The sequence below is a fragment of the Opisthorchis viverrini genome, assembly GCF_000715545.1.
Source record: "Opisthorchis viverrini unplaced genomic scaffold opera_v5_128, whole genome shotgun sequence".
Classification (NCBI taxonomy): domain Eukaryota; kingdom Metazoa; phylum Platyhelminthes; class Trematoda; order Opisthorchiida; family Opisthorchiidae; genus Opisthorchis; species Opisthorchis viverrini.
The window spans coordinates 67,144-76,705 of NW_008751782.1; positions in this window are offsets into that span (position 1 = coordinate 67,144).

The window sequence follows — 9,562 nt, forward strand, 5'->3', positions numbered from 1 at the left end:
ATTTTCTTTGCTCTAAACCGTCGAGGTATTTTCCCAGTGATTACTTATATTCATAACTTTCCGATGAGATCCGAGATTTGAGATCGGCCAACTCGTTACGTGAACTTTAACCACTTCTTCCTGAATGAATACTGTTCATCAGAGACAGACTTCAAAACGGTGGTTTCTCTCAACCTCACGGGCATTTCATCGTACTGAAGAGTCGACCACGTTGATATGTTGCTTAGTTAGACAACCTTTTTCAGAGTATATACTACTGACGAAAAATGTGAACACTTTCCGGTGAAGTACCAAAGCGCTGCCTTCGCACCCAGTCGAAAGTTGATACAGAAATTATTGGACTTCTATGCAGTGTCAGTTCTTTATTAGTTATTATTCGAAAAACACACGGAAACGTTAAGGGATGCTTGAGAATGTTTGATTTTACGAAATTCCGTGAAAATGGAGTTCTTTTGTGACTGGGGGTTGGTAACGGTCTCGGAGGTTCACTTCGTTGCACTTCATGCCGTCGCCACGTTTCAACTAATAATTAAATAGCTTTAGACTCTTGGGAAGTGGACTTTTTGAACCACTTGATGGATACAGAGAACGAAGCCAAGGTGGCAGCCCAGAAGACTAATCGGGGTCACTTGTCCACGATGAAGGCTTCTCTGAAACGCCTAGTGAAACCGCTCTGGATGTGATTTCAAGGGGATTCGGCAAGATGGACCAGGCCGAAAGGGGACGTTGCAACTGAGATGGGCATGATCATTGGCCGCAAGGGGTTGTGAGATGACTTAAGGTGGCTAGGATGGGACCAGGATGCTAACCGGTGGGCTTCTTGGCCGTTGTGCAATATTAGTTGAGTCGTTCCATATCCATATTAGAGGCAGTGTCGCGTCAGAAGGCATGTAATCAGCGTTCGGCGCTCGGATTCATTTGGTGTGAGCGACCGGCCAGTTGGGCGTAAAGGATACGGTGCGCCTGCCATGTGATGTGGTGGAACCACACTACACTCACAGGATAAGCGGGGCGAGTTGCTAGTGGACGGTGTAGACAGAAGTAGACTGACTAGTCGAAGTCCTCATCGACACAAGAACGGAAGCGCAGGGGTAATCGGAACAATCTAGTGGTACAAAATTGCCACAGCTGACATCCGGAAGAACCAATGACGCTGTACCTGGCCATGTGCCACTACCAGTTTAACGGAGGTACTACTGACGGAGAGGCATGCGAGTAGTATGTGTTGTTCTCGGAACTTCGCTTTGCGTCCCTCGAAAAGGGGAGATCTGTGGCGGAATTCGTGGAGTTGCTTTGTAACACTTGCTTGGATTTGAGCATTGAATGATTGGACTCAGTGAATATCCAGAGAAGTTCATGAAGATGCGTTCAGGAGAGGATGGATGTCCAGTTTATGTAAATAAGACGCAAATGAGAATTTTGCTTCCCTGTCCAATAGTCTGTAAACGATCGGTTGAAATTTTCTAATAAATAACTCCGCAGCGAAGGCGTTGTTCTTACACCATGGCTTTGGTTTCCCCGGAATGCAATAAATGCTCAAAACACTCAGAGTCTGAAAATGGCAAACTTGAGAAACGACAGTGCTTCTATCAAAGAGTTACAGATAACAGTGGACGGTTTATATGAGTCATTTTCCTGGGGGCGATGATCGGTTTGCTTGAGCTTTCTCGACATTTCATCGTGGTTGGCCTGCATTGCTGAAACTGGAAACTAGCCATTAAGTGAGAGAACCTAAAAAGGACGCCATATGCGTTCGCAGACACTCCATATGAAGTAATTAAGATTCCGTCTTGTTTGATTGGTGTGCATTCACTATCCTGTTTCTAATGCTATGTTTACTGGAGGAATGTTGCCACGTGCGGCGAGGACATCGTCGATATAGATATCCAGGCTATCGTAATTCAAAACCCGGGTGTGCAGCACACCCAATGACAGCACTGGAATGTAATAAGGAAAGCGGGTTTTGGGTTAATTTAGCCAAGAAAAGCTCACTCAATGCAGCTATTGATCAACTCATGGCCGGTAAGATTGGAAAAATTCCAGGACCGTCCACTCTCCAACTCAGGACAGTCCTCGTGGCTTATCGGGGGTGCAGTGTGCTCCACTGTACAGCGTGCACCATCAAAGTAAATGTCAAAAGCCCACTTTCAAACAGTCCATGCCCAGGATGATGTTCACTGGCCCCAAGGCAGAAGGATGGGATCACTAGATGTGCCTGCCATGCACTCAGTAGCAGCGGACAAAAGTATTCAACCATAAAAATAATGCTCAGCAATCGCTTGGCCTCTAGATGAGTAAACGCCAGATTTTTGGGGCAAAAGTCTACGTTGCGACCAAGTATGTTGCATTAATTTGGGTAAGGATCATCGAAGGTTCTTTTGAGGGCTCATGTGATGTGCGCTCGGACTTTAGGAGTATCACACTTGATGCAGTTGTAATCGGGGACCGAGAAATACCTGGCTGATTGGCTTTCGAGACAAGATGCTATGGATAAAGCCGGGATTTCCACACATGGTGCCAACTTCATCGTCGTCAGACATGATTCCAGGGAAATGACATGACCACATCCCTGGAATTACATACCAAAGATGGTTGAGGTGGCCCTTTTGGATGGAGAAATCATTAGAGTCGCGGAATGTGACGGAGAACTGGGGATAATTCAAGAGCATTTCGGTCGACTGAGCGTGAATGGAGAAATCAGTACTCTTAAGTGCAAAACACTTGGATGTCAAACGACCCGGGAAATGACTGACCACATCCCTGGAATTACATACCAAAGATGGTTGAGGTGGCCCTTTTGGATGGAGAAATCATTAGAGTCGCGGAATGTGACGGAGAACTGGGGATAATTCAAGAGCATTTCGGTCGACTGAGCGTGAATGGAGAAATCAGTACTCTTAAGTGCAAAACACTTGGATGTCAAACGACCCTATTACTCATGGCTTCAGACAGTTCTGATGGTGGAATGGCAAGACGTAGCACAGGTGGTACAAGACTTACAAAGTGTATGACTTGCTTCTGCGAGGGTTTCATTTGCCAAATAAGAGAAACGAAGTGATGAAGCATTTTGTAGCCTCCCAGCGGTGCCAGATGGCCAAAGGTAACACATCAGGGTCAACTCACTCCATGAAATCGATCTTTTCGTCGGAGGTCAAAACGCTTTGGTCCAACGAAGTCATCGAACAATTCCAAATGACAGCTTGCGGTAAGCAATGCATTGCGACGATGACGGAATACCTGTCGCAGCGGGTCAATTGGCAGCTCCGCCAAATCAAAGGAGAATGGGATCAGTAGAGTTGTGACGTATTACATTGTGACGTACTGCGGGGTACCAATGGTGATCTTAATAATAATGTTTGTTTCCCAACCGTCAGACATGATAGTAATGTTACAGTCGGACTAAAAGCGTGACTAGTGGGGATTGTGGGCACAAGGGGGTAGGAAAAGGGAAGGCATTATTGGGGGGTGAGTAGGTATGATCACCACTAAATAGGCGCACAAAGAAGCACAGTTACCACGCATTATCGGAGAGAATGTTGAGCAAGATCAGGTCGCTAGGATTTAAGGGTGGCGTGCGGAAATACAGAGCGGGGTAGGGCAAAACGAGAGCCTTCCTGTCTGACACATGACAAGAAAAGCGTAACGGTGGAAAATGAGAAACGGAAGGATAAAAGAATTTTTTTCTGCCAAATGGGGCATTTCAAAAGTTAACCTCGACGGCGCTGCTGATCGCGCATCGATCCAGTTAGTCACAGGCAGGTCAATATCCACGCTAATGTGCTGACAGCATCAATGCCTCGTAGTTAATCAGGAAGCAATGGTGAGGCTAGCAATAGGTCTATTTCCAAAAGAGCGAGTAAGAGAAAAAGACTTTGAAAATCTTCACAGCCGTTCAGGAACGGAATAAACGGCAGATAGCAAGTAGGACGACATAACCTACTTCCATGGTGCAAAGAACGATTGAAAAGATTACCAAAAGTGCAGAGGACAGTCATTTCCTGCTGGTCTTCAAAAGAACGCTTGTACAATTCAGGAAGTCAGAAGGCCAACACGAGTAAACGGCGACGAAATAATGCCGAATGTGCCGGCTGCCGACGCTGACTCAGGCAAGCCGAACATCGATAGAGCGCGTGCAAAATTGTCAGCGGTGTGTGCACTCGTAAGAAGACACGTCAGCATTGTCCAGCCAGCTATAAACTCGCTACTCAAGCACCCGAAAGGAGGCTGAGATGGTACTTTGTGAACTGTCCTGCAGTGACTGTTCATCATTACACAATACTCAAACAACGTCCAGGAATGCTCAAGATAATTAACAAATTTGCACTCGAAGATGCGTTCTCTTCCAGTATGGTTTGGAGGGAGACATTCTCGGGTGGCACGATTTAGCCATCGAGTGTCAGTAGTAATATAAATAACGTTTGTTCTTTAATGATGGGCGGCATACCCTCATGCATGATCGTAATGTTACATTCACAAAAAGTACGACTAGCTGGGCCTTTAGTTACAGAAAACTGCGCGATAAACGGACACTTTCTTAAAGGGTGGGCATCACCCGAGTTCGAAGTTCGCGTGCAAAAATACGAGAGAGGAAAGAACAGGAGGCATTATGTTGGAACAAAAAATGTGCGATCAATATGAATAACTAATTTAACTTATATTCCGTTTTCCAGACACGTGAGTGATCCAAGAACGCTGACTTCTCCGCTGAAGAATGCAACAGCCTCTTCTATCGGGTTATGTGGTACTCCAGCATTAGATTTTCTGTATTTAGAGATTAGTCGGTTTTAACTGGTAGAGATATTCTTCATAGGGTTTTTTCTTATGTTCCTGGATGGCGGATTACCACCTACCGGAAGATGATTTGCCCCTGAAACCTGTTCCTAAGGCACCACTGACAGCTATTGACGGTCTGGGATAGCTATTGAACCGAGTTGCGGATATGCTCAAGGGCCAGGAACCCAAGGGGACTAAAGCTATCATTGACCAGTTGACTCTTCACGAGAGAATCCTGCTGCCACAAGGCTCAAAGTCTGCAAACGCCCGCCTGCCGGCTGTGGTTGAGGATGCTGCAATTAATCAAGATGGTGGCCCAGGAGCACAACCTTGGGCTCTTGTGTGCTTTGTGGCTAGCTTACTAATAACAGTGACAGATAGTGTGCAGCGGATCGCGTATTATACCACGGCTGTTATGGTAGTGAACTCGCCCGCTGTGCGGCCATGCTCTTCAGGCTGTCACAAAGTTGAGTTCACAGACGAATAATTTATTTTTGCTTCTCAGACTCTGGCCCGTCTAGAAGACGCGATAGTGTGAGTATGAAATCAAAAGGTTTATTTCCTGACTCGTAGGGAACATGCCGGTTGGAGCGTGATGGGTTCGTTGCAAACTAAAAGGGGCAGGCAACGCCGCAACGGCGATGGGGGTAAACCAACGGGGCATGCATTTTAAGTGAAAAGTCATCGCCGTTGCGGGAACCGAAAAAATAGGATAATGGGCATCAGGTACGACTAGTACAAAGATGCAGCCGGCTGCTATGAGCTAAAACTGGAAATCATTGCCGGGCATCAGTGACCTTGGGCGTTTGAGTAAATGGCTCTTCAGAAATAGCGAAAATTGAGCGCTCAGTATTCGCACAACTGAATTGAATTTTCGAAGCAATGACGTGTCCCTAATGGACTAAAGCAATGGGGTAATTGAGTTGAGAGCACCAGTCCGAATTTTTTTCAAACTCCATTTAGGCGCCTCGAGGCCTCAGTGATGCTGGGAAATTATCCCACAAGACGTCGGCCAGAGGCATGGTCGCTTCACTGAACAATGAAATTTGGTGAACTGCAAAAATATGAAAGTAGATTAGGACGGTTCTTCGTTTGGGCACATATGCAACAAAACGCAACGTTTTGGCGTAGCAAGTTTCACTCCACTTGTAGAGGTTTTGTAGCTGAGAGCATTTTGCGGATAATGGGTTCCCGAAAATTGTGATGGAGATGGGGTAATTCAAAGTGGAGGCAAATGGCATGTTCGGTGTCGCTGTTGTGCAAAATTCAGGTGTAAGGGATAGATCCGCTGAGAAGATAGTGCCAGTGCAGATGGCCAAAAGGAATAATATACAAAATTGAACTTGTGGCAAACCGAAATTGCAGCAGAAAACCAGGTCGGTCAAATCAAAATGGAAGTTTCATTGGTTCGGAATGAACTCGTCCCGGAGGCGGTTAGAGCCAGGTGAAAAATTTGCTCATAGTTGCAGTTACATGTTCAAGTGGACAAAAGGTTGCAACCAGGTCCACTCCCGCCAGCCCTTATACCTCTGATTCCCATACCACGCCTCTGCGCGTTCATATCGGCTTTTACTAGATCCCTTGTAATGTAATATAGTATGCTAGCAAGCTCACCCCCTGGTGACCAGCCTCCTAAGTACAAATCTATCTATTTCCTACTCCATATAATCACTTGTCATCACCCTAGTTGCAGCAGACCTCATGTTTTTATTTCTGTGTATATTAATACATATTATCCCATTTTATATCCTTTCAAACTTACTATGTTTTGCGAATCTCCTCCATCCCCTCATCTTCCGAAGCTTTGAAGTTCGGAAGTGCCCGTTTTGGACGAAATGGTTAGCTGATATACACTTCACCTGTCCAATGTTCTACAGCCCCAGGATCACCAAGCCGACCAAGAAAACCTACAATCCCGTATCGGTTTCGTTTCAGATTGTTTCCTCGACCAGGCTGAAATGAATACCACTGCCCACTAAACCGCACACCCTAGCCACATCATCTCAAAGGTGACGTCCGTCACGGGGCTGTCGAAAAACTGAAGCATGTCGGGCCAATGATGGCATGGCACTGCAATACACAGTTTGATGGCACACCCGCAACTGTTCCATTCCTCCTCCCAGCCGAGCCCCCTCACCTACTCGTTTCATTGACCCCAACTACCACCATGATATTCAATCCAACCTGTTGGACTACTCGTTCGAATTCAATCACTTCTGTGTCCTCATCCAACCTAAACCCTCCATCCGACTTCCCTACAACAGCGCAACCAGTGAGTCTTCTTGTCCTCAGATTGCACCATATTTTTGGGACTAAACTCGCCACGTTCTCCCAATTCGAATTATCCCATCTCCACCTCCACCTTTGCTCGTTGTGACTCCGGCCAATTATCCAACCGCCCAAGGTCACTCATGGCCAGCAATGGTTTCCCAATTTTAGTTCATGTCAGCCGACTGAGACTTTGAATTAGTTGGACCTCATGCACATTGTTCCCTACAAGTTGCGAAAGAAACCTGTTATTATTTAATCGAGTACTACCCACTGTTTATGATGTTGTCCCCTTTTCGCGCAATCCCCACAACCCTCAGATCCCCCAGTCATGCCCCAGCCTGACTGTAAACGCATGATCATGCCGGACGGTATGCCACCCACAAGTTGGGAATAAACATTATCACCATTATTACTCTGAGTATAGCCGCCACGGCACTGACATATATCGGTTTATGGACACCCCGTAACGGTCGTCAAGGGCGCCGCAACCGCAGAGGCGATACTCATTCTCGAAGCGGCTGGATCTGGGTTAGGCTGGAAGGCTGCCACAGACAGAGTCAGACCGATACACAGTCACGGACAATTTTTATTCATTTGGAGAACCATGTGCCTGCAGACTGGGGGCCAGCCATATTGAATCGACGACGGTTGCATGGGGCTTTTGGGCAGCCACAGCCGAAGTTTGAAGCTTGGGAAGAAATTAATAGTGCACGGAAAAGCAGCCATTAGGCGCTGGCTGTGACTGCTGGTGTTCAGGAAATACTCAGGGATTTGTATTTTGTGTGTACATGAGCGTTTCAGAGAACAAAAAAGAACGTATGTTATGTCTGGTTGATGAAGTGGACTTAGGATGATGCAGCACAACTAAGACGGATTTGGCAACGCCTTGCACGTTGGCCGTGAGCCTCTAACAGTACCTTCAAGGTACCCCATGTATTTATATATTAATCAAGAGAAAGTGCAGCTGTCGGTCGCTTGTATTCCCGGCGTTGCGACAAGTGACAACTGGGACAAGTTCACTCCTGCTACAAACAAACAACAACGGTGTCCTTTCATGGTATTCCTGAATTGAAGGCCAGGCTCAGAACCACCGGCGATGGGTGAGGCATCTATGCTACTAGAGAGGTGGCATGTATTTACATGCACCATGGTGCAACGTAATAGCACAACCCTACCTGCAGTGCGTGGCCGTCAACTACACGAGGTTTTCATCCCTCATGCATGCCACCAGGTCTGCATCCACGCTGGCCACGAAGTTCAATGAACAATTTCAACTTCATAACTATCTGTAAGTTCCGTTTATTGTAAGTGTTTGATCTTTTTCCGCAACTCACGTTGCCTTGGGGCCCATTTGCTGCATAATGCTCTTAGCTGCAAAATATTTAGAAGTGGAGTAAAGCGTTTTGTACCAGAGTGTTGCATTTAGTTGTGTAAGTGCTCAAACCATAACTATCCCAATCTAAGTTCAATTTTTTCAACTCACCAAATTTCACCATCCACTGAGGCAATTATACCTTTGGTATAAAAGCCCGTAGGAATTATTTTCCAGGCATCGCTGAGGACTTGGGATGTCTTAAAGGGGCTCAAAAGCCTGGACTGGTATTCCGTACTCGGTTGCCCGGTTGCCTTGGTCCATCAGGGGCACGTCATAGCTTTGGAAACTTGCATTCCATTGTGCGAATGCTAAGCACCGACACCTTATTACCCTAGCAATGTATTCACATCGGTGGTTTTCACGAACTCACGGATCGATACACAGGATCGAGGCATTTCCTAACGTTTCCCGGGTCGGTTCTGTTATTGTCTTTCAGCGGCTGTCGTTCACCTGAAAGGCACAAGTGAGAAAAGGGTGTAGCACTGCTCTTTATGTTCTCGGCGCCGGATATTATGCTTACCAGCGCGAGCATTCGCATAAATAAATGTCTATTAGTGCTTTGAACTGGGTTCTGATAGGAGCGTGGACAATCGTCAAAGGAAGGCCACTTCGCGCAGCCACTACTCGAAATGAGAAATTTTTTGTCTATGAATGTGTCGCCTAACGAGTCTGTGGGCTCTGACCTTACAAAATCTTACCATGCCCCCGCCGTGTGTTGCTGGGTCAACGGTGAAAAACCTGCTGGCCTAGCTTTGTTCAAACAGAACATACGTAAGAATAAGGTCCACGCGGGGGCGACGATACCCCATGGGGAAGAGGTCAAACATCGCGTGAGTGGTTTCGTAGTCCACGGACTTGAGGCCAGCAACCATTTTCGTAGCGGCTCCCTGCGCACGCTCATTGAGGGTTACGTATTTCATGCGACCTGAGTAGACAACTTGGTTGGCGTATTCACGGAGAGGTCTGACGTAGGCATCCTAAAGTATTTTGAAGTCCGTGCGAGTAATACGAGAGAAGGTGCGCTGGATCATCCGTAAAATGGCGAATACCTTGTGGGCAGATTTCTCATGGTGTAGTGAGGAGGACAAGTTTGAGGAGACCCAGATGCCTAAATCTTTTTTGGCATCTATCCTCATGATGTTT